Consider the following 12,901-nt stretch of genomic DNA (forward strand, 5'->3'; position numbering starts at 1 on the left):
GAAACCCCACAAAACAAATATAAGTGGCACAGGAAACTCTAACTCCACTGATTTTAAATGCAATTTTAATAAGACAGAGTTAGAGTTCACCCATGGGAAGAAGTTAACCCTATCCTGCCAAATAAATTCCTTTTGTGAGTAGTACAAAAAAGGTTCGCTGTTGGAAGAAGACTTTTTTTTTTTTTTTTTAACACATGCTGCATAACCTTGGGAATGAACATCTCTAATCCTCTCCCTATGCTTCAGTTTCCGTATCTGTTGAAAATAGACATAATAACAATGGCCACTTCTGTCAGTTAAGAAGGAGGATGGTAGATCAAGCACAAGTGCTCAAAAAGGTATATTCTGGTCCTTCTCTTCTAGAAGAATCTATTTCTATGCAAGCAATATCTATGGTGCACTAATTACAAATTGTTCTTATCCATTCATTGAAGTAAAATTTCTATTTTGTTGCAATTTCTTATTCTGATAAGAATTATTTTTATAATTTTGAAAATAAAAGCTGCAGCCCCTTTAAAAGATTCTGCATTTCAAATACTCCTCAATTTTCTTTTAACACGAGGATAATGAACTTGGGGTTCAAAGAATGTCCACAGAGGGCTGAGAGGTTCATGAATTCTGGAAATTGCTTGCAAAATTGTGTTTGAATAGAGACAAATTTTTCCAGAAAGAGGGTCTATATCTTTTATCAGATGACCCCCCTCCCTCGACCTCTGTGTAACCTTTTGTTGCTTGTCTCTTACAGCTTCGAGAATATATACAAAATTGAAAATAACCTGCTTGCCCTTATGGTAATTAAAAAAAAGTAAGAAGAGAAATTGGAGAGGGGTATGGTGATCCGAACACATCATAACACACGTTTTCTTCTCATACTTGGTCAATTTTCCCGTGGGCTGGGGAGGGCAGCTTTTGAAGATTATGCAGAGAACAAATGCCATAGAATTTCCTCTACTCTGGTGGTGGGATTTCAGTAGCTAGCCCCAGTTAGTTCTAAAGTGAGGGCCTTGGTTGCTCTGTCTTTAGGGACCCAAAGGAACCCCAACACCCTAGGACGCCAAGCCACACAGGGAATGTGCAGGACAAGCTAGTTTGAAGCCCCCACTGACCTGAGACTTCCTCCCTACACCCTTACTCTGTGCCTCATTCCAAATCCCAGCACATGGTCTCCTTTGGGGATCTTGTAACAACTAGGCAGTAGGTTTTAAACTTTTTTTTTTAAGTAGTGGAATCATTTTTTCCAAATAAACTATTGAGCCAAAATCCAATCTATAAAACAGCTTGAAGCAGAGCCAACCTGGAGCTTGGGCAGAGGAACTGGTCATGTCTTTACCCACTCAGCTTTCTTGTACCCCCTCCCAGCCTGGGCAGGGCTCTGCAGCACTCTTCCAAATCCCTGGAACGCCACCGAGGATCCCTTGGTGGAAGGAACCAAAGCAGTCATTGGTCACTATCCCTGTCAAGGTAATTGATCACAAAAAACAGAGTTCAATCCTAGGCACCCTGATCTGATCGATTGAAGCATTTTGCTGCAGCTTTTCTTTTTCTTCTTAAAAAAAAAAATTATAAATTGAACAATTAAGTAAATGGATGGCAGATGGTGGGATCCACTTTTCACACTGTGGGAGTGGGAACTTACAGATTAGAACAGAGAAGAGGCTAGAGGGATCCACATGGAAATGATTAGAGTTGGAGACATCAGTATGAGCTCATATTTAGCTTAATATAAACTATATAGATGGTTTAATTATGTTAAACCATCAATGAGATGAATTGACAAGGTGGCTGCAACAATGGGCTAACACACAGCAATGATTGTGAGAATTGCACAGGACGGGGGTAGTGTTTTGTTATGGTGTACATTGGGTCACTATGAGTTGAACTGACCCAACAACACCTAATAAGAACAACAACAAATATATAACAGTATACTACTACCACTTGCCATTGAGTTGATTCTAACTTATGGTGACTTCATATGTTTCAGAATAGAACTGTGCTCCATACGGTTTTCCATGGCTGATTTTTCAAAAGTAGATCACCAGGCCTTTCTTTCAACTCTGGGTGGATTCCAATTTCCAACTTTTTGGGAACCAGGGCTCCTTGGACAAATAGTTGATTTGAGGACTGGAGCAGGAAATACAAAAGATGAACACGGAACATTTTGTAGTGCCAGAAAGTAAGAAGTGCTTTAAAAAAAAAAAAAAAAAAAACTCACAATGATGGAATATGTCACAGGGATATAAGAGCCAACTGACAGAGCTCTCAATGGCCAAAGCTAGCATATTTAAGCAACAGTACATATAAAGTAGTTTTGGAAAATATATAGTTTTGGATTATAACACAAAGTATACAATGAATATCTATGAGTCTATAATGATATAATTGATTAAAAATCAATAAAATGGGTGAGAATAGACAAATCTCCTGGGCAGAAGATTTCCAAACAATTTACGTTGATATTCAACCCTTAAAGGAGCATAACTCTCCACTTCTTATATGTGAACTGTGGATTGTGGCTTTCTTCCAAAGAGTACAGTATGAAAAGAGAGGGGAAAAATGAGTTAATGTTACAGTAGAGAAATCTGGCAAACACTACCTCAAGCCAGGTGGTCAAGGTCAACATCAATAGTGATAAGTCATACTGATAGATATGCTCCCTTGATATGAAGTGATGAGAATGTCACTTTACTTCTGTGGTCTTCATTGACAGAACACATTACTCCAATCTAGTCATGAGAGAAAAACATAAGACAAATTTCAACTGAGGAATATTCTACAAAACACCTGATCAGTAATCCTTTAAACTATCAAGGTCATAAAAAACAAGGAAAGTCTGAGAAAGTGTCACAGGCAAGAGAAGTCCAAGGAGACATGAAATCTAAATGTGATGTGGTATCCTGGATGGAATCCCAGAAGAGAAAAGGAACATTAGGGGAAAACTGAGGAAATATGAATAATATAGAGCTTATTTAATAATCGTGCATCAGTATTGGTTCTTTAACTGTGACAAATGCACCATACCATAAGCTGTTAATAAGGGAAACTGAGTGTTGAGGTATATGGAAACTCTGTATTGTCTTTGCAATAATTCTGTAAATCTAAAACCTTTCTAAAATAAAAAGTTTATTTAAAAAAAATGAAAAAATTATGAAATAGTTCAAAATACCAAAAACCCGCTGCCATTGAGTCAAAGTACAGCAAATAATTTAACAGACACACAGGTACTCCCCACCTAGGTTTAACAAATGTTAACATGTTGCCCCATTTACTTCAGATCTTGCCTTTTTGAAGAAGTGTTACCAATAAAGTTAAAACACTATCCTTTTGTAAAGGAGCCCTGGTGGTGATTGGTTAAGCTCTTGGCTGCTAACTGAAAGGTTGGCAGTCAGAACCCACCAGCCACTCCTTGGGAGAAAGATGTGACAGACAGTGACAGTCTGTTTCTGTAAAGATTACAGCCTGGAAACCCTGTGGGGCAGTTCTTCTCTGTTCTATAGGGTTGCTGTGAGTCAGAATTGAATTGATGGCAAGGAGTTTCTTGGTTATCCCTTTGCACTCCCGTCATTCCCAGGGATAACAATGTCTGAAGTTGTTGTTTATTATTCCTATGCATATTTGATGCTTTTGCTACATATGTATGTATTTGTTAACAATACACACTATGGTTTTCGTGTTAATAGTTACATAACTGGTAGCAAATGGTTAGGTAATTTTTGCAAATTGCTCTTTCATGCCATACTACTTTTTCAGTTTATCTGTGCTGATTCACTTAGATCTAATTCTCTCATTTTAATTGGTGTATAGTATTCTATTTTATGAATAAATCACCGTTATTCATTCTTCTCCTGAGGGACAATTAGATTGTTACCAGTTATTCGTTATTGTAAACAATGTTCTGATGAACATTCTTGTGAGTGTCTCCTGGTGCATATGTTAAGAGTTTTTAGGATATACTCTTTATAAGTGAAATTGTTGGGTTGCAGGTAGGTGTATATTTAACTGTATGGATATTGTCAAATTGCTGTCCAAAGTGGATGTATTAATTTATCTTCCCAGTGGCAGTGACTGTTCAATTCACCCCATTCATGCTACAAACAGTTGGTACTATCCAATTCTTAATTTTGCCAACCTGGTTGCTGAGTGTCTTTTCATGTTCATTGGACATTCTGATTTCTTCTTCTGTGAATTGCCTGTTCGTAGCTATTGTCATTTTTTTTTGTACTGAGTTGCTTATAATTTTATTACTGAACACGTATTTAATTTATTACAAAAGCAACAGAAGGCTCTTAGATATTTTAACCCAGTGGTGAACTGGAGCTGGCCCACACGGGCTCACAAGAGCCGACTGTACACACCTCTTCAGAACTCTGTGTTCAGTGACCTCACATTGGTAGCTTAAATTGTCCAAGGTGGGAATATTTACACAACATGAATTGGCAAACTCTATGAATCAGTGCTGTCCTTTCTCCCCACCCCAAGCGCCTATTGTTAAACATTTACCAGAACACTACTATCTTAAACCCCAACTTGGTTCTCTCTGGCCCCAATCATCTCCCATAATATATCTGGTTTGAGAGCAATCATTGATCTCTTAACTTAACATTTTAGGCTGTTGGAACTGGGCCTGGAGCCTCTTTCAGGAGCTAATTCATCAGGGTTTCTAGAATATAAGATAAATTCAATATCCTATTGAAATAATGCATCTTCAACTTTAAAGCTGATCATCACTCATTTAAAACAAAGCCAGACACCTTCAGCAGGCCATCAGACACAGCAATCCAAGACAGAAGCAGAATCCATGTATCCTGTGATCCTGGGACTGAAAGAGACCTCAAATGTTACCCTGTCATCCTCTCAGTCAATCCAGTGTGTCTCTGGACAATCTCCCCAGGGGGTGCGGATTCAGTTTCTGCATGGACATTCCCATGATGGAGATTTCTCCCTGCATATAAAGCAGTGCTTCAAGCAGACTGCAACATACTGCTAATTATTTGTTACTATTGGAAAAGAAGAAAATCTTTGAAAAGCGCTGAAATCTGTCTTCCTTCCATTGGTCTAGTTCTACCTGTTGGAGTTGTATGGATCAAGCCTAATCGTCATTTTTCAGGTATTGGAAATCAGAAGTCATATAACCCTTTCAAGACCCAATCATTTTCTGCTTTGAATTTTTTCTTGATATCACACGTTTTCATTAATAGAGGCATGCTGAATCATTGAGCATTGTTGAATTTTTGATAGGTACTATGGATTTTTTTTCTTGCCCCCTCCCACAAGCTTGCTCTTAGAGTCCAGAGGGACATACATTGTCCCACTAATTCTACCACCCCAGAGATGCTCCCTGAGTCCACTGGGACATATGTGTCCCCCCCAGAAATTTAAAATGTCTATTTTTCCTACCAAAAATGTACACATCTCATACAACACCCTGTAGAAACAGTAATTTCTGGCATACACTTATTTTTTCAGTTTCAAATAGTCATAAAGGCCCCTGTAGCAGCATGCACTGTCAGTGGGAAAGCAGCTTCCCAATGAACCTGAGAGCCAGAAAATGTTGATGGGCAACTGTATATCCCACTGGTCATGAAAAGATTTAAGGCTTCTCTGTCTGGTAGGGTAAACTATTTTCTTTCTCTGTTGTCTTAACCATTTCTCATGGGATGTAGTACCAGCCCCTTTCCTATTCTGGCACTTATGTCAGTATTCTGTCCTCTGGTTGATCAATAGTTTTCAGAGGACAAATGCAAATGAACTTTGGTTCTTCAGATGAGGTCTCCACACCACAGAGTAGCAGACATCTGCGCAATTTCAAGATCATGCTTGTTCATAACCTGTCCATGAGGCCAGACACAGAATTTTTTGCTAGCAGAGAGTCTGGCATATCCAAGTTGCTAAATAAATATTTGCTGAATAAATGTACAAATATATTCCACAGAATAAGGTTCCACTAGAACTTAATATGCACCTGTGGTTCAGTGGTAGAATTCTTGCCTTCCATGTAGAAGACCTGGGTTCGATTCCTGGTCAATGCACCTCATGGGCAGCCACTGCCTCTTCCTCAGTAGAGGCTTGGGTGTTGCTATGATGCTTAACAGGTTTCAGTGGAGCTTCTAGAGTAAGATGGACTAGGAAGAATGGCCTGGTAATCTTCTTCTGAAAATCAGGCAATGAAAACCCTGTGGATGACCCTGTGTTGAGGTATATGCAATTAATCATGGGGATGGTGCAGGACTGAGCATTTCATTCTGTTGTACATGGGGTTACTATGAGTTGGGGGTTGACTCAATGGCATCTAAAAACAGCAATAACAGAACTTAATATTCCAAAAAGAACATTTTGCAGAAATATTCTCCATGATCACTTGGGGGGATTAGTGCTTTTGTGGATGTTCTGCTACTTCCCCCTGCCTTGTTGATGTTTCTGCTTGTCTTTCCACACTCTTATTCTTAGGAAAATAAATATGGGAATTCAGAACTGCTAAAAAAAATGTGTACTGCTCTAAGAAACTCTAATATGTGAAAAATATGCATTAATAAAACAAATTGGGAAGTGATTATTCCCTGAGCTTGACTGCTATTGCCTGTGCATTGATTTATAGACTATTAATTACTTGACAGAGAAGGCAAAGGTAGGAGACCAAAATAACCAAACCCATTGCCATCAAGTCGATTGCAACTCATAGTGACTCCATAAATGTAGGAGACATACAGCTAAAGTATGAGGTACCAAAGTACCACCTGTCAATGAAAAAACAAACAAATAAGAAATCTTGGCATTTTAGAGCAGAAAATCTACTCCAAAGTGGCCATTTTGCAAAGGAGAGAACAGAGACGTGAAGTGACCTGCAGAAAGTCACATAGCTTCTCTAGGTTGGGCAGAGCAGGGCAGAGGAGTAGCTTGTCTCCTCCTGGAGTGCTGCTTATAAAACATCTCAGCGGGAATACAAATTTTGATTTAACCCCACTTTTCAGGTATATCCATGATGCATTTCAAAAATGAAGAGGCATCATTTTGTACTCTCTGCCAGGCAGGGATCCTTCCTATCGATATCTTTAAACAGTAATTCCATGGAAGAATAAAGAGGGCACACCCGTCTCAGAGATGGACCACCAGGAATGACAAGTGGAACAGACGGAGGCACTATTATAGCACTCCTTGTTGTTGCTATTTGCCGTCAAGTCAGCTCCAGCTCACAGCAACCTTATGTATCACAGAACAAAATGTTTCCCGGTTCTGTGCCATCGTCACAATCATTGCTATGTTTGAGCCAGTTGTTGCAGCCACTGTGTTAATCTATGTCATTGAGGGTCTTCCTCTCTTCCGCTGGCCCTCTGCTTTACCAAGCGTGATGTCCTTCTCTAGCAATTGGTCCCTCTTGATGATGTGCCCAAAGTAAGCAAGACAAAGTCTCACCATCCCCACTTCTAAGGAGCATTCTAGTTGTATTTCTTCTAAGGCTGATTTCTTTGTTCTTCTTGCAGTTCATAGCATATTCAATATTCTGTATCAATACCACAATTAAAATGCCAGCACTCCTGGCAGTATTTAATTACCGTGTGGGGAGTCCAGCTTGCCTACCCTTAGGTTGGGACAGCCTTGTGCCAGTCTGTGGAGGATTATGCCCACAGCACTGGTGCAGAGACGGAAACTTTCCAGTCTGCAGCTTGAGACTATAGAGGTCCCATGCATGCTTGTTACTCCCGTGCATGCTTGTTACTCCCGGACAAGTCCTGGGTTCTCCAGGGACTTCCTTTATTGTTTTGCTGAACATGGTGCTGAAAGTAGTCACAAAAGACAGCAGAAGGCATCAATCCCACTATTTCTGCCCAAATACTCTCAGAAACCTCCACATTGCTTCTAAAGTATCCTGCAGGAATGTCAGCATTTTTGGCCATGTAAGCTGGCTATCTGCGCAGAGCTAGTTTCTTCTCAAGTTGAGCATAAACAGATCTCAAGGAGATGGAGACTCATGTTGCTTGTGGCTGTGTTGGACTGGAACCAACTCGAGCATCACTACTGTCTTGCTTGCTCCTGGACTGCACTTGTGGAGATCTCTTCCTTTGGCACCTTCTACAGCTAAAGCGTCTTGCAGGGGATCTTAGGCAGATGTACCTCTGAAAGGCTATCCATCTAAAGACACAGCTGTGGACAGGGAGGTTGGAGGTGAGCATCTCTGCTACATTCACATAAGAAAATATGAAAAGCAGTGTGTTAAGGTTTTCTAGAACAGCTGGAAAATTTCTAAATTATATAGTGCACTCTTAAAAAATTTTTCTGAGATATAAAATGTACCCATTTCAAGTGCATAGTTCTGTGTTTTTGATAAATACATACACTAGTACAGCCAACACCCTAATCAAGATATGTTGTTGTTAGGTGCCGTCAAGTCTATTCTAACTCATAGCAACCCTATGTGACAGAGTAGAAATGCCCCATAGGGTTTTCTAGGCTGTAATCTCTATGGGAGTAGATCGCCAGGTCTTTCTCCTTCAGAGCCACTGGATGGGTTCAAACCACCAACCTTTTGGTTAGCAGCCAAGCACTTAACCATTTCACCACCAGAGCTCCTTAATCAAGATATAGAGCATTGCACACACACACACAAAAGATACAGAGCATTGCCATCATCCTAGAAAGTTCCCTGTGCCTTTCCCTAAGCACCTCCCTCTGCCTCTGCAAAGGGCAGACATAGTTCTGACTTCTATCTCATAGATAGTTCTTGAATTTCATACAAATGGACTAATACAATGTGCACTATTTTGTGTCTGATTTCTTTCACTCAGAGTTATGCTTCTGAGACTCACACGTTTTTGCATGTATTCATAGTTTGCTTCTCTTTATTGATAGAGTATTATAACGAATGGCTAGATCACAATTTGTTTATCCATTTTCCTTTTGATGTATATGTGGGTTGTTTCCAGTTTTTTGCCATTATGAATAAAGCAGCTATAGATATTCCCATATAGGTGTTCTTGTGGATATGTTTTAATTTCTTTTGGATAAATATCTAGGGGTAGAACTGCTGGGTCATAAGTTTAGCCTTACAGTAAACTGCCAGATAGTTTACATGTTGTTGTTATTAGGTGCCCTCGAGTTGGTTCTGATTCATAGTGACCCTACATACAGCAGAATGAAACATTGCCTGGTCCTGTGTCATCCTCACAATCTTTGCTATGCTTGAGCCCATCATTGTAGCCATTGTGTCCATCCTCCATCCGCCTCTTTGAGGTTCTTCCTCTCTTTCTTTCTTTTGCTGACCCTCTACTTTACCACGCATGATGTCCTTCTCCAGGGACTGGTCCCTCCTGATAACATGTCCGAAGTAAGTGAAACAAAATCTCGCCATCCTTGCTCCTAAGGAGCATTCTGGCTGTACTTCTTCCAAGACAGATTTGTTCGTTCTTACACAATACACTCTTAATTAATGAACTTATTTAACCTGTGAAGTGAATAATTATTCTTAAATTTTTTGTTCCATGATTTGCTTTTGTCTTAAATTGCATTGATATGACATGGATACACATTCTTCTCAAATGTATCCTTAAGGATAAGATCTTAAGCATTTATCATTCTAGTAGTTCTCCAATGCTTATGAGCTATTTATATAAACAGCTTGGAATTTGGAAGAATCATCAGAAAACTGGGATGATCTCTTTCATGGATCTCTCTCATATTTTTATTTGTCTTTAATATTTTACACATACAAATATGTATAGCATATGTGTTAGTTATAAAGCATAATAATTAAAACGGAAATCTATAAATTCACCATCCAATCCAAGAATGAGCACTTGTCTGTGGGCTTTTCCCATCTCCTCCTCCCAGAGTTAACTATGATCCTGAATTTTGGGTCCTACATTCACCCTCTAGCTAAAATAAAACAAACAAAAATTTATCACATATTTAATTTCCTTGCTTTAAAATTTTTTATTATATATTTTTATTTATTTTTTTTTTTTTTTAGGTTCAAAACTTGCTGCACAGAATTTTCTGGAACTTGTCTTTTTCAGTCAACATTGTGTTTCAAAGATCCCTCCATGGTGTGTGTAGCTGCAGTCCGTTAGTTTTTGCTGGTGAATAACACTCCATTCTAGGAATATATCACAATATATCACTTGTCAATTGTCATTTGTGTTGTTTCTCATATTTTTACCTGATATGTATTACGGTTTGGAGAGTCTGGTATGTTTAGAAAGATAAGTTCAGATAAACAGAGTTTTTAAGAAATGAAAACAAGTAATCCACTTCTGTTCCGAAAGAAGGGGCATCAATAAGAGATCTCGGGAAAACTGTGAAATACAAAAAGTGTGACGTATTGTTAATGTGGTTATAAAGCAAAGATTATAATTAAATTTTTTCTACACGATTTTTTTATCCAAGGTTCAAAAAAGGTTGACTTAGTCAGGTAGAGTATAATTGAAGAAAATAAAAATCATCTTCTTTGTCATCTGGTCAGATTATTTTGATTTTGCAACCTAATTTTTTTGCAACCTTAATTTTGATTTTTCCTTAAATATTAAGCTATATAAGATCTTACAATTACACTTTCTAAAATATCTTAATCTCATTGATTTCCCACTACTTTAAGGAAATACATACATTTTTAAAATTCACAAATGAAAAATCATTTTTGCTAAAAAAAAAAATCCTACCATTTAGCTAACTGTATGCATTTCTCTTTATATATTTCCTTATGTTCTCAGAAATAATTCAGTAGGTACTAAAAATATATTATGTAGGAATTAAAGGTTTTATATTAGCCTTAGCCTTTTAAAAGTAGTCTCTAAAATTTGTTGTAATTTACAAGTATGTATTAAAAATTCTGAACACTAACTATAATAAAGATATAATATTGATATTGCTTTACATCTAACTCCAAAGTGGATTTATAGGCGTCAAGATCAACCTCAAGTGAAACTCTCCGAAGAAACATTTAGAAATTAGTAGCATAAATTCTAATTACTCAGTGTATAATTTTTAATTGATATATGTTAAATTTCAGTTTCTTTTTATGATTATATTTCTTTCATTGTTAAAATCCAGGAACATCTAAAACTAAAATATTTTATTTAAAAATTAAGTTGAATTTCAAATAAACAAAACAATCCCATCCATATGAATAAACTCTCTTAAGTAAAAAAAAAGGTTTATTTCCCTTCTATACAATTGACTCACTGAACTGAACTAAAAATTTCCAAGGGGAAAAATGATCAAGGGAATAAATATAGGGGGAAAAAAAGGCTAAGTTTCCGTTATGATGGCTTTTGGTTTGTTTTCCAGCTCCTAACAATCAAAATTAACATGAATGATGGGATGCATAATGTAACGCGAAACCCTTTTACAATTAGAGAGTAATACAAGAAACCCACCTTTCATTTAGAACAAACCCCCTTACCAAACGGTCTGATTGCTTATGAGACAAAACACTTCTAGTGGCTCTAGACATTCACAACTCTTTTATTAGCCATCTTTTTATTTATTATTGACACCAATTAGCCTGAGTCACGAAGGGACCACATTAAAGGCGACACGTGGTCCAATCACTATTTTTAAAAGTCTACGCATTTCAAACTCTTCTCTCCTGCCAGGGCTGCGCTGTTTCCCCCTTTGAGGACCTGGTCTCCGCAGCATTTATTCATTAGATGGCAGTCGTAGGGCAGTCTCGCCTCGGAAAAACCTCTCCTCTGCACATTCAAGAAAACCACGGAGGCGACTTGGGGTTGGTTCCGATACCTAGTCACTTACGTAGCAAATCAAGCAAGAGAGACGTGCCCCGGAGGACGGGAGGCAGGTGCGGGTGGGTGTCCGCAGCGGCCACGGATCCCGCCGGGTGTGTGCGGCGTGGTTCTGGGTCCCGACGGGAGCCAAGAGACGCATCCTGGCCCGGCGACCCCACTCTTGGGGCCCCTCGGACACGCCCCCCATCCTCTGGGCCCCGCAGCCCTGAGCCGCCGCGCGACCCGGGCGCTGCTGGCAGCCGCCCACGTGGTGGAGCCTGGAGAAACGCGAGGCCGCGGGGAGCACTCGGGCCGGGAGGCCGGGCTGGTGCTACCCGGCCCGCCGTCCCCTAGGCGGACCCCCAGCTTGGGCCCCCGCATTTCCTTCCCCGGAGGGAGGGAGGTGACACAGCGCGGGCCAGCCCTCCCCAGTGCCCGCCGCGCCCCCTGGCGGCTGCCGCGGGACGCGCCCTGGGCACTCAGAGCCGCCTGTCTGGGCCCCCCTTCCCGGCTCGGGGTCAGCGGCGGGCCCGCTCCCCTCGCGTCCCCGGCCAAGACACCCGGGCCGCGCCCTTCCACCTCAGCGTCTCGCGGACCCCAAAACTCCGGTCTTTCCGGCCACGACGCCGCGGCCGTCCCCAGCATTGCATGAAAGTGCCCGCCGTAGTAGCCCGGGGTCCCCTTTCTCCCAGGTGTGCCCCCTCCGCCCCGTTCGGGCTTTCCAGCCCGCTGCGAAAAAATGCCGCATGCACGCACTTATTTATTTATTTTGCAACAGCTGCAAGAAACAATGAGGCTTTTCAAGAACCGGGAAACGCGCTTCCCAGCCGTGCCGTTGTTGTTTTCAATGAACCTCTCCGGGGCCCCGCGCTCCCCGCCCACGGCGCCCCCTCCTCTTCGCTCCGATCCGTGCCCGGCCCTCCCCTCTGCTGGGCAGGGGCCGGTGCTGGGGGCATTGTTTTTGGAATCCTGCAGGAGGGGAGGGCGCGTGCGGGGTAGCCGGCGCAGTGCGGGTGGGGGCAAGAGCGTGTGCGCGCGCCCGTGTGTGTGTGTGTGTGTGTGTGTGTCTGTGCGCGCGCGCGCGCGCGCGTGTGTGTGTGTGTGCGTGTGCCGGCGCGGGAGGGGGCGGGGGCGGTGCCTCGCCGTTTGGCGCCCCACGCTCCGACTCCGCTCCGCACGTCCCGGGA

The sequence above is a fragment of the Trichechus manatus genome, unplaced genomic scaffold (assembly GCF_000243295.1).
Source record: "Trichechus manatus latirostris isolate Lorelei unplaced genomic scaffold, TriManLat1.0 scaffold00019, whole genome shotgun sequence".
In the NCBI taxonomy this organism is placed as follows: Eukaryota; Metazoa; Chordata; class Mammalia; order Sirenia; family Trichechidae; genus Trichechus; species Trichechus manatus.